The sequence below is a fragment of the Lathyrus oleraceus genome, chromosome 2, assembly GCF_024323335.1.
Source record: "Lathyrus oleraceus cultivar Zhongwan6 chromosome 2, CAAS_Psat_ZW6_1.0, whole genome shotgun sequence".
Taxonomy (NCBI): domain Eukaryota; kingdom Viridiplantae; phylum Streptophyta; class Magnoliopsida; order Fabales; family Fabaceae; genus Lathyrus; species Lathyrus oleraceus.
This window is the reverse complement of record NC_066580.1, coordinates 15,363,165-15,374,060: the sequence shown is the minus strand read 5'-3', so window position 1 is coordinate 15,374,060 and position 10,896 is coordinate 15,363,165. Positions and strand designations below refer to the sequence as shown.

General features: G+C 32.1%; 1 long non-coding RNA gene across 1 annotated transcript; it reads left to right on the top strand.

Annotated features, from left to right (window-relative positions):
* Positions 1-1,033: 1,033 nt before the first annotated feature.
* LOC127121069 (uncharacterized) lies at positions 1,034-1,686 on the top strand. Its single transcript, XR_007803299.1, has 2 exons — positions 1,034-1,083; positions 1,221-1,686. It is a non-coding gene; the product is annotated as an uncharacterized LOC127121069 (long non-coding RNA).
* The last annotated feature ends 9,210 nt before the right edge of the window (positions 1,687-10,896 follow it).

Below are 10,896 nucleotides of genomic sequence, written 5' to 3'. Positions count from 1 at the left end.
ATTATAGTAAAAAAAATTGATGAATATATTTTTAAATTTTTTTGAAAGGAGTGGTAGAATATTATAATTTGTTGAAGTAAGAGTGTTTCTTATTATTATATACATCATAATAATGGTAGCTCCTAGGCGTTATTTGAGTAAATTGAATGTAAACCCTTGTATAGGTTTTAATATTCTCAAGCGGTATTCTTTGTTTATATTTATATTTATGCGTTAATATAATTAATTTGTTGATATTAATAAATCAATAATATTTTTAAATCTTTGATGTTTTTTTAAACATAAACGTATAAATATAAAAATAACAAAATTATAATAAAAATTGAAAATTTTGATATCGAAAATTCAAAAAAAAGAAGAAGAGGGAGAGAGATATAAAGATATTTCAATTTAAAAATCATTTTTTGAAAACAAATTATATTTAATATTAAAAAAGAAAATAAGTTGTATCGATTAAATAGAAAAATTCAAAGTTCAATGAATAAATAAAGACCATTCAATTTAAAAATAAGAAAGTTACTTTAACATATTTGATAGTATAATGTAATAATTTCTTAAGTATTTCATTTTGAAGTGATAATCAATAATCTTTATTGTATTTCAATTTTTTTATGTCAAATGGAACATATATTTAACTATAGATTAAAAATATTAAATTAAATGTGTAAATAGAGTAATAGAATGGTTTAAACTATTGAAAATTAAAAAATTCAACAAAGATAAAATTCTACACAATATATAAGTTTAAGTCTTTTTTTATCAATATTTGTTTCTTACTAGAATATCTAATTTATATAATTAATTATAATATAATATCTCAATAAAGTAATAAAATTATTAGAATTAATGAATAGTTATTAAAAAATAATTTTACAAATGAATTATTTTTATCATATATATATATATATATATATATATATATATATATATATATATATATATATATATATATATATATATATATATATATATATATATATATATATATATATATATATATATATATATATATATATATATAATGCTGATGAAAGAAAATGATGGGAGAAAAATATATCAAATGATTCCGACGTGGTGGCTCAGGTAATCTCATGTCTTCGATCTCCATTCTTCTTCCTTGCGTTTATGTGAATTCTTATTTTACGTGCTCCTTGTTTCTTTTTTGAATTTTTGTTGTTCTTCGTAAGGGGAGGATGAATATGTGATAATCGTTATTGTAGATAGTTTTGAGTATGGTGAAAAGTGAAAGCGTTGAAGAGTGAAAATAGTTTTGGAAGTTTTTTTTTGAATTATTGAAGAGAATTTCGTTTTCAAAAGGGGTGAATGTTGAAGAGTGAAGATGGATTTGTGAATCTTGGAATGGTGTTTGTACATGTTGGTCATGGAATGGCTTTGCTTGCTAGGGACAATGGATTTGTGAATCTTGTAGCTGACTTGACTTAGGATCGTGATGGCTGAAGTTTTATAGTTTTGTAATTATTGTATTGTGATGTTGTAATGGGAATTAATGACATGTTTTGTGGTTATGTAATTGAAATTGATGGTGTATTAGAGTTTGGTATTGATCATGGTTATAATTAGAATATTGTACTTGTGAGATGAATGGTAAATTGGAATTTGGTTGAATGTAATAGGTATTTGGTTTAATGGAAATTGAAGGATTGACCTATGCTTTTGAAATTGGAATGATGGTTTAATGGTTGAATGTTTGGAAATTGGATTAATGAATGGTTAAAAATGGTAAATGGATTATGTAGGTTCATGTGGTCCATTTGCTGGTTGGTTTGATGGTCTGAACTGGTCATGGACCTGGTCTACGACCTGGTCCAAATGGTGGTCCATTTGTTGGTATGACCTGGACATGGACCAAGTCATGGACCAAGTTTATTAGTCATGAAGAAATCAAAGGAAACAAGGATTTTAGTGATGAAACATAGCAAGGAAGATAGAAATAGGTCTTAGGGGGTCATTGGAGGGTCAGTTGACAAAAAGCCAATTGTAGCAAATTTGGCCAATTTTTGTAGGTTATGGACATTTTTGTAATGAAAGGATGGAACTGTAAATGGAAATGACATTGATGTTGAACTTGCATTTAATTGAATGAAATTGAATTGATGTTGTGGACTTCATGGAATGATGACTTGATAGACTGAACTTGAGTGAATAATACAATGCTCTTAAACTAGATGAAATATGCCTTGATAATAGACTTTAAACCCAATCAAGCAAAACCATCCAAATGAAACTTAACCAAGCAAAATATTGCAACACCTTGAATGAATGCACCTTGATAAAGGAATTGGGATCATGAACAAGTAGAACCTCTGATGAATTATTGAACAAACCAAAGAAATCTCCATGAATGACTAGATGAATCAGATGAATCTCAATCTTGAATGCACACATGCATGAATGAAAGGGCCATAACTGGAAATTAGCGTTTTAGGGATTGAATGACCTTAATGATTCTTGTAATCCATCACCAATGAATTAGGGTTTCCCCTATGCTCCATGATGAAGATAACGAAGATGAAAGGTTCACCAATACAAGCAAACCCATTAAAATGAAACTTAATGTGGGGACTCAACCCTTCTTCCATGATTTGTGTGATCAAGGCCCTTGAACCTATGACTTTGAGTTTATCAATGGAAATGGATGTACTATGATGTCATGGATATTCAGATGGAATCTCAAACCAAAAGTTGGGTAGAAATGAAAAGGGGAGGGAAAATTTTGGGGTATGACAATACTAAATAATTAATTACTTGAAATAAAAAATAAAAATAAAAATAAAAATTTCTGGATTTCTTAATATGTTAGAAGATTAAATTCTAATTGGTGCAAAAAAAAATGAAATCAAAATCGGAATTAAAATTGGGTAAAAAAATGAATTAGAAACATGAAGAATAAAAAAAAATAAAGGAAAAACAAGTTGGGCATTGGATCAAGATGGAAGGGAAGATCACGCGGTCAGGATTAGCTGGAAGAAACAAGTTCACGCGGATTCACATGCACTAGATAAGACAGGGACTGGCTTAGCCATGTGGCGCAATCCGGAAGAAGGGGATAAGGCCAATCCAAGGGTTGTTGTACAATCTGGGATTGTGCATTCGTTCAATATTTTTTCAACTTAAATTGACCATAACTTGCTCAATTTTTATGGAATCGAGTAAATGAATAATGAAAATTCATCTACTCAATCTTGCGAACTTCATGGAATGCTCAGAAATTAAAAATATACAATTAAAAAAATACGAAAATTAAGTAACAATAAATTACTTTTTTTTATGACGGTTCAAGAACACTTTTCAACTCTTGATTTAAAATCAATTGAGTTTTCATGCAAAATGGTGATGATTAAGGTACTAAATTAATAAAGCAAAAGTAAAAATGTAATAGAATTAAATAAAGGACAAGTATAAGAGCCATTAAACAACAACAAATCACTCTTGTTTATGGAGATTCAAGAATACTTTTCAACTCTTGATTTAAAATAAATTGAGTTTTCATGCAAAATGGTGATGATTAAGGTACTAAATAAATAAAGCAATAGTTAAAATGCAATAAAATTAAATAAAGAACAAGAATAAGAGCCTACCTATTCAATATATAAAAAATGACTTGAAAGAAAATGAGGAGAAAAATGAATAGAGTTTTGTCTTAGTTTAGTGAATGATTGGTGGTGTCATTTGTGAAAGAAATGAGGTTGATTTATAGGCTCTAGAATCAGGTTATGAGGTGTTTTAGGAATTATGCAAATAGTGTGACTGCATTCTAAAAACTTCTTTAATTAAATAGTGAATAATGATGTAATATATGCATGAAATAATGATGTAATAAATGAGATATATTTTGAGATTTCTAGAAACATTGATTTTTGTTTTATGATACATAAAAATGATTAATCAAATTCAAATGGATATTTTGATGATAAATCAAATGATCGTGAATTTATTTTTCAAAATGAATAATAAAAAAAATGCAATTTTAGTTAATTTCTTCAACATATAAAATATTGACTTTATGTTGACTTTTTTTACTATATATGCATATATGTATAATTATGGTGACTTTATCTGATGATAAAAATGCATATGGCTAAAAATGAAAAACTTGACAAATGAACTGTATTAGATGAATTTAAAATGCCCGAACAAAATTGGGGTATGACAGTTGGCATAGCAAGAAATAGGTTTTCGTTGCTTTGGCAACTACCGAGGCAGAATACGTAGCAGCCAGTAGTTGTTATGCTCAAATTTTGTGGCTCAACAACAACTACGTGATTTTGATATTAAACTACAATGTGTTCCTATTATGTGCGACAACACTAGTGCTATAAATCTTACCAAAAATCCGATGTTACATTCTCGTACTAAGCATATTGAGATACGTTACCACTTCCTACATGACCATGTTGAAAAAGGAGACGCCATGTTACTTTTCATTGATGTATTTCAATTCATATGCTCGTAGTTACTTCATGTTATTTTTCTTCCATACTTGAAATATATTCTTGGTGCATAAGCATGTTATCTATTCCGAAATGAAATATGTTTGAACATGTTATAATGTCAATAAATTTTTTGTAGTGTGTCTTTGTTATGTTTACATCTCTGTTTTTGGTTTGTGTGGTGATAAATTTATATATTTCCTTGTTAGAGCACATACGTGTGCATAATTCGGGAGCACCAAAAGTATATGTCACATAATCGTGTCACTTTTGTAGCAACTCAAGAGTTTTTGATTGCATTGTATCCTTTATCTTTCATGTTTATTGTATATGTTATTTGGCATAAATTGTGGCAACCATATTATATTGTTGCTTTAGATGCTTTTATTTATGTTTAGGCATTTTCAATATTTACATTATGCTATGTGAGTGTTGTTTTATTGATGTTCTTATCTTTGCAAACGCCTATGTGTAGTATATTGGTATATGTGTTATAAGATACTTCTCATGGATTTCTTTGTCTCTTTTTGATGTTGTAAAAGGGGAAGAAGCATTTGCAAGATGAAGTTGGGATGCATACATTCATGGGGGCCTTCATGAAGACACGAAACACATTGTCTCAAGTTTTGTCATCATCAAAAAGAGGGAATATGTGAGTGCAATTTTTCATTAGATGTAATTTATATGATGTCAAAACTATGATACTTTAGCGTTTATATATATTAAACAATATTCTCTGAGTCTTAATCTACATCTTAGCATTAGGAAGCATAAAAAACATTTTGAAATGAGTTAGAAAAAGTTTCATGCATTAAAAACAAGTTTTTGTGGGGAAAAAAGTATATAGGTCAAAACACACTTGCTATAAGTCGACACATGGAATAAATATTTTCCTATGTGTCGACATATACGAGTTTCAAGTCAGATCTTGTACCTCATTTTTAAAGGCTGTAGCTTCTATTTGATGTGTCGATATGTAGACACCTGACCTATACAGGTCGGCAGATGCATCGAACAGGTCGACACATGACTTATATATGTCGACACATACATTAAAAATCTTGAAAATTTGCATTCCTTTTCAAATCTTTTGCATTCCTTTTTTCCTCCAACTTGCATGCATATATATACTTCATACATGCATCATTTCTAGTAAGGTTCTAGAGTAAACCTACATGAAACCTAGATTTCAAAGTGTTCTCATCATCTTCAACCTCATTATATGCATACACACAAACAAACTACACATTATCATTCTTTGTTTGCGTGTCATCTAGAATCGGTTGATAACGTTCAGTTTAGCTTGATTGAATTGTAAATTCGGTTGAGATTTTTGAGGGTTTCAAATAAGAAAACCGAGTTGGGGTTTTCCTTCAAGATCAATTAGGGATTTGAAGGTTTTGGAAAAGTTTACACAATTTGGATCCGATCGAGTGAAGGCTTTGAAGAACGGAAGGTTCTTGCAAAGGAGTAACGTGGGACGGTGGACCATATTGATAAATATTGGGTTACAACAATTCACAATTTGGATTGGATCGAGTGAAAACTTTGAAGAACAAGGGGTTTCGTGCAAAGAAGTAGTGTGAGACGGTGAATCAAATTAGCATTGTTGGGTTACTTGATCAAGCTTTGATTAAGGAAATAGAAAGTGTCAGAATCAACATCAAACTTAGGGTTTATAGGGTTGGATTGCTACATTTCTCTTGTATTCTACTTTTGCAAAGTAAGGTTAATGTCATTATCTCAATTCAAGTTTGAATTGATGGCAGACGTAACAGTAGCGAGTTCAATTGGGGAATTGCCTAAACAAATCCTTGTGTACTCTCCCCCTCTCCATCTCTTTTATTTTTCACTTGCGAATTGTTGAATTCGTCGATTGTGTGATCAATACGTTTGAATAAAATTTTTAAAACCTTTTGAAAGAGGTTTTGTTGAGTAGATCACAATCAATTAGATTGTGATTGGATTTGAAAATCAATAAAATCATACATAATCTGAAATGAAATCGATTGCACACAAGGTGTTTGATAAATCCTTGTGTGTTTTTATCATTGGAAATAGTTTCTACTTGTACCCTTGCACTCAATTGATTGTGATTAAAAGTGTTGGGATTAATTTATTGTCATTATCATCACTTTGTGTCAATATACGTATATATGAGTTTTTCGATAGCGGTTCGGTTAGAAGATTCGATCCGGATTAGTTCCGCTCGCCATAAATTTTTCAAAACAATTTTTTGTTAAAGTTTTTAACTAGTGACCTATTCACCCCCTCTCTAGATCAAAGCCTTTCGTCTAACAAAAGGTGGTGTCTGAGTCAGAATATGCCGAAAAAATTAAGGTGGTGTATCCACATGCTGAAGAGGAATTGATAGATTTCTCAACAGATGTAAGTTGAAGGATTATGGAGTAATGTTGTGCCCAAGGTGCAATGCAGTTTTTGACAAGAAGGCTACTAAAGGCCTCGAGAATATTAAACCCTAGCCATCTAAGGGGAGGGGTTAGTTAGACCAATAGAGGACCAAATTTTTCCTTTAACAAAAGAGGTGTCCCATATAGGACACAAAATGTGGCTTCAGGCCAAAGAGAAGGTCGAAGAAAGACTTACACCTTTCGTCGAATGTGCCTGTCGGCGAGTGGGTTCATCCCCACAACAAAAGTAATACCAGTCAATAAAATTGAAAGGTGGTAAAGTTGAGCACTGGTTCATCATATCAGGACAACTCCCAAGTGTCCAAGAGATACTTCTAAAATCCTAATTACATGGGCAAAAACCCCATGACAAAGACACAGTGGATGAGATATCAAAGACAAAAGAAATCTTCTTGAGAAGCTGGAGGGTCTAGCACCAGTAGTAAGGTACAAAATCCAGATGATGAAGTGGCCAGAAGCCCAGTGAAAGAGATAATATTTCCCTTTTTTTACCATCAATCAAAGTAGATGCTAAAGCTGAAGATGTGGAAATGATCACTGATAGTTTATCGGCGTTAGAAGGTGACTTCGACGTTCTTTGTAATATTGTGTTAGTTTTTCCTGTCGAATACGACGTGGTTACTGAAGTGACAAATATGAAGGAAGAATATTATGGCGAAGATATGATTGGACATAAGCCAATTTGTTATCATGTAACGAATAATGGTTCTGTAGAAGAACAAAATGCCATCTTTGAGAGGCCTGATATAGGGATGATGAGTCATCTGAAATCCCTTTTTATAAAGGCAAAAGTGGACAATGTTGGTATCAACAAGGTGTTCGTCGACAATGATGATGCAGTCAATTTAATGCCACACACCTTGCTGAAAATAATAGGAAAGTTCGACACTAATCTAAGGCCTCGTAATACGGTCTTATCCAATTATGAAGGAAAGGCAGGTCGTTCTTTAGGAGCAATTCAAGTGGATTTGTCAGTTGGGACTAGAGTGAGACTGATTTTGTTTATGATCATTTCATCTAAGATCAACTACAACTTATTATTGGGAAGAGAAGGGATCCATGTTGGTCCTTCATCTCTCCATTAAAGGGTCTCCATATAGAGGAAGGATTGCATACTCGAGAACATACAAACCGACCAAAAGTAGTTCATGGCAGATAGTAATAATAATATTGGTAAACACTCTGATAGTAATAATGATATATTTTTAAAATAAAGAATTTGTAATCATTCCACTTTAGTGATTAATTTCTTAGAAAAATTTGTATCTTTTCAATAGTTTTAATTATTTTAAAAAATATATTTTATTAGAACATATTTTAGTTTATTTCTTTAAAATGCTTACACTTTTTCTTTTAATAAACTAATTTATAAAAATATTTTAATGGGACTTACATTGATTTCTGAATTACTTTATTTTTGGTTATGATAGTTATATAATTTAATATATATTATAAATTCCTTTTATTTTATTTAATTATTATTTTTACTTCCTCTATTTTTTTAAAAGGAGTATTATAAATGCATTTTAATATTAATTTCAATTTTTTATTTTTTTTATTAGAGAAATTAGTAATCAACCTTTATATTTTTCTTATATTAAATGAATTATGTTGGTATTGTTTCCTATTTTTTCTTCTCATTTTTCTATATAGCGAAATGTTGAAAAGGCATATTATGTAATGAATCTATGACATTTAATTTGAATTTTTTTTGATAATATTACTTTTTTGACGAAGCTCCATGGATTTTTTTAAAAAATAATCACTAATTTCAATTTAAATCCCTAAATAATCTATTTATAGAAAATAAAATAACCACCTTTCTTAACTGATGCGCCAGTTGAACTGATGCATCCAGTTAACCTAGAGATGAGGCGCAATTAGCCTTTGCGCATGTATGCAAAACCAATGCATGTATACGCCACATGTATTGGCGTATGCATGTGTGCATGTGTGTATACGCCACATGTATTGGTGTATGCATGTTTGCATGTGTGTATGCGCCACATCCATTGGCGTATGATTGTGTGTGTATGTGTGTAGCCTACTGCTTTGGCGCATGCATGATTTGCTTCTTCTATAAATACCACCCTCCCATCTCCATATTATTTCACACAACTTCTTAGGCTTTTCCATTTTCCTTCAATTTCTTTAATCACCTTCAATTTTGTTTTCTTTAATCATGTCTGGATACATTCACAAGAGAAATGCCGATTTAATCTTTTCAGCAGTCGCACCTCCGATAAAGATTCGACTTTGGAATATATATTCGTTTGAACGTCCTAATCGGACGTTGAATCATTGGTTAGATGGAGAAATTGCAGATGATGAAAGGATTAGAAGAATTCAATGTCTTGAGTCCACGTTCAACCAAAATGGAGAAGTGCGTGAATGGATGGATATTGACATAGACGATCACAGGATGATGCATAATATGTTCAAAATTGTTTTGATGTTTGTAATCGCTTAGTTATAGTAATGGTATTTTAATTATTGTAGTTGTTTGTGTTGTTGTTTATATGTTACTTGTGTGTTGAATGCGTTGTATTTGTTTGTGATGGTATTTTCTCACAAAGTTACCATATGAAATAAATTATGTTTTAAATATAAAGCAAAATAGATACATGTAAAATTATCTTGTTGTGCTCGTTCCAACACTAGGACAGTTAGTACAATTGTGACCTGGTTGACGACATGACTACATAATCAAACCATTTTATTCGTCGTATCCATTTTGGTTCGAATACGAGTGTTGTTTAGGCGACCCTTTTTCTTTCTTCGCATAACTTCATATTGCTAGAGAATGTCCCCTTGATATTCAGGCCAATAATCCTATTTTGCAACAACTGAAAAACTAATTTTGTAAACATGGGATAGACTTATGACTTTGTAAATGTCAGATAGTAAGTAGGATGGATCCCTTTGAACCTTTGAACATGCCACAATGACGTGGGAGAAGGGCATACGAAAGGCTTGGAACTTTCCATAGTCGCACCAACCTCTATCTAGTTCCACTATGTATTGTCCCATCGACATGCCTTCATTATGATCCATGGACTCATCAACATTATACCAACCTTTAGTACGGTTAAACACCGTGACCACGTGTGTGTTAGCTTTGGTAGCTTCGTGTCTAATGAATTTCATTGAAGTATCACTGAACAACTACCCAAATTACAACACTGAACTCCATTTGGAACGTCTGGTCTCAAACAGCGGCCCTTGCCTAAAATATGTTGCCTGCACTAAAGCGGTTATAGGTAGGTTTCAGATGCCTTTGAAGACAGAGTTCATTGATTCCATAAGATTTATTGTCATGTGGCCCCAACGTTGACTGTTGTCGTATCCCCTAGTCCACTTCTCCAATGGAATATTGTCGATCCACCGTACTGCATCTGCGTTTGACAATCTGATGTCTTTGCGGTAGTGTTTGAAAGAAGGTTCTGTTAATGCGTAACCTGCGTTGACAACCTTTTTTTGCAACATTTTGTATTTAATCTCCTGCATAAAATTTTGAATGATATGTCTAATGCAGAAGACATGCATTGACGGAGGATCCTGCCAGCCATTATCAATGTTTTTGTATGCACTCACTATTAAAGAGTGTCAATCAGAGATCAAACATAAGTTAGGTTGAGGAGAAACGTGTAATCAGAGATTTCTTAGGAAAAAAGTCCATCCCTCAACAGTCTCCCCTTCAACTAGGACAAAGGCGATTGGAAAAATGTTGTTGTTGCCATATTGTGTCACTGCCATCTGTAACATTCCTTTATATTTCCCATACAACCATGTGTCGCATCCTGCGAAAAATCAACCGGCGAGCTAAAAATAAAAACACACAGAGCCGCCACTAAACGTCATTTATCCCAAGATAGGGAAAGGAAACGCTCAGAGAAACCTGGAAAGACATGGTCTCGCGACCAGAGAGAAAAGGTTCGGGAGTCGGTTACGCGAGGGGAAGGTATTAGCACCCCTCACGTCCTAGGTACTCCTAGGGATCCACGCTCTAGAAA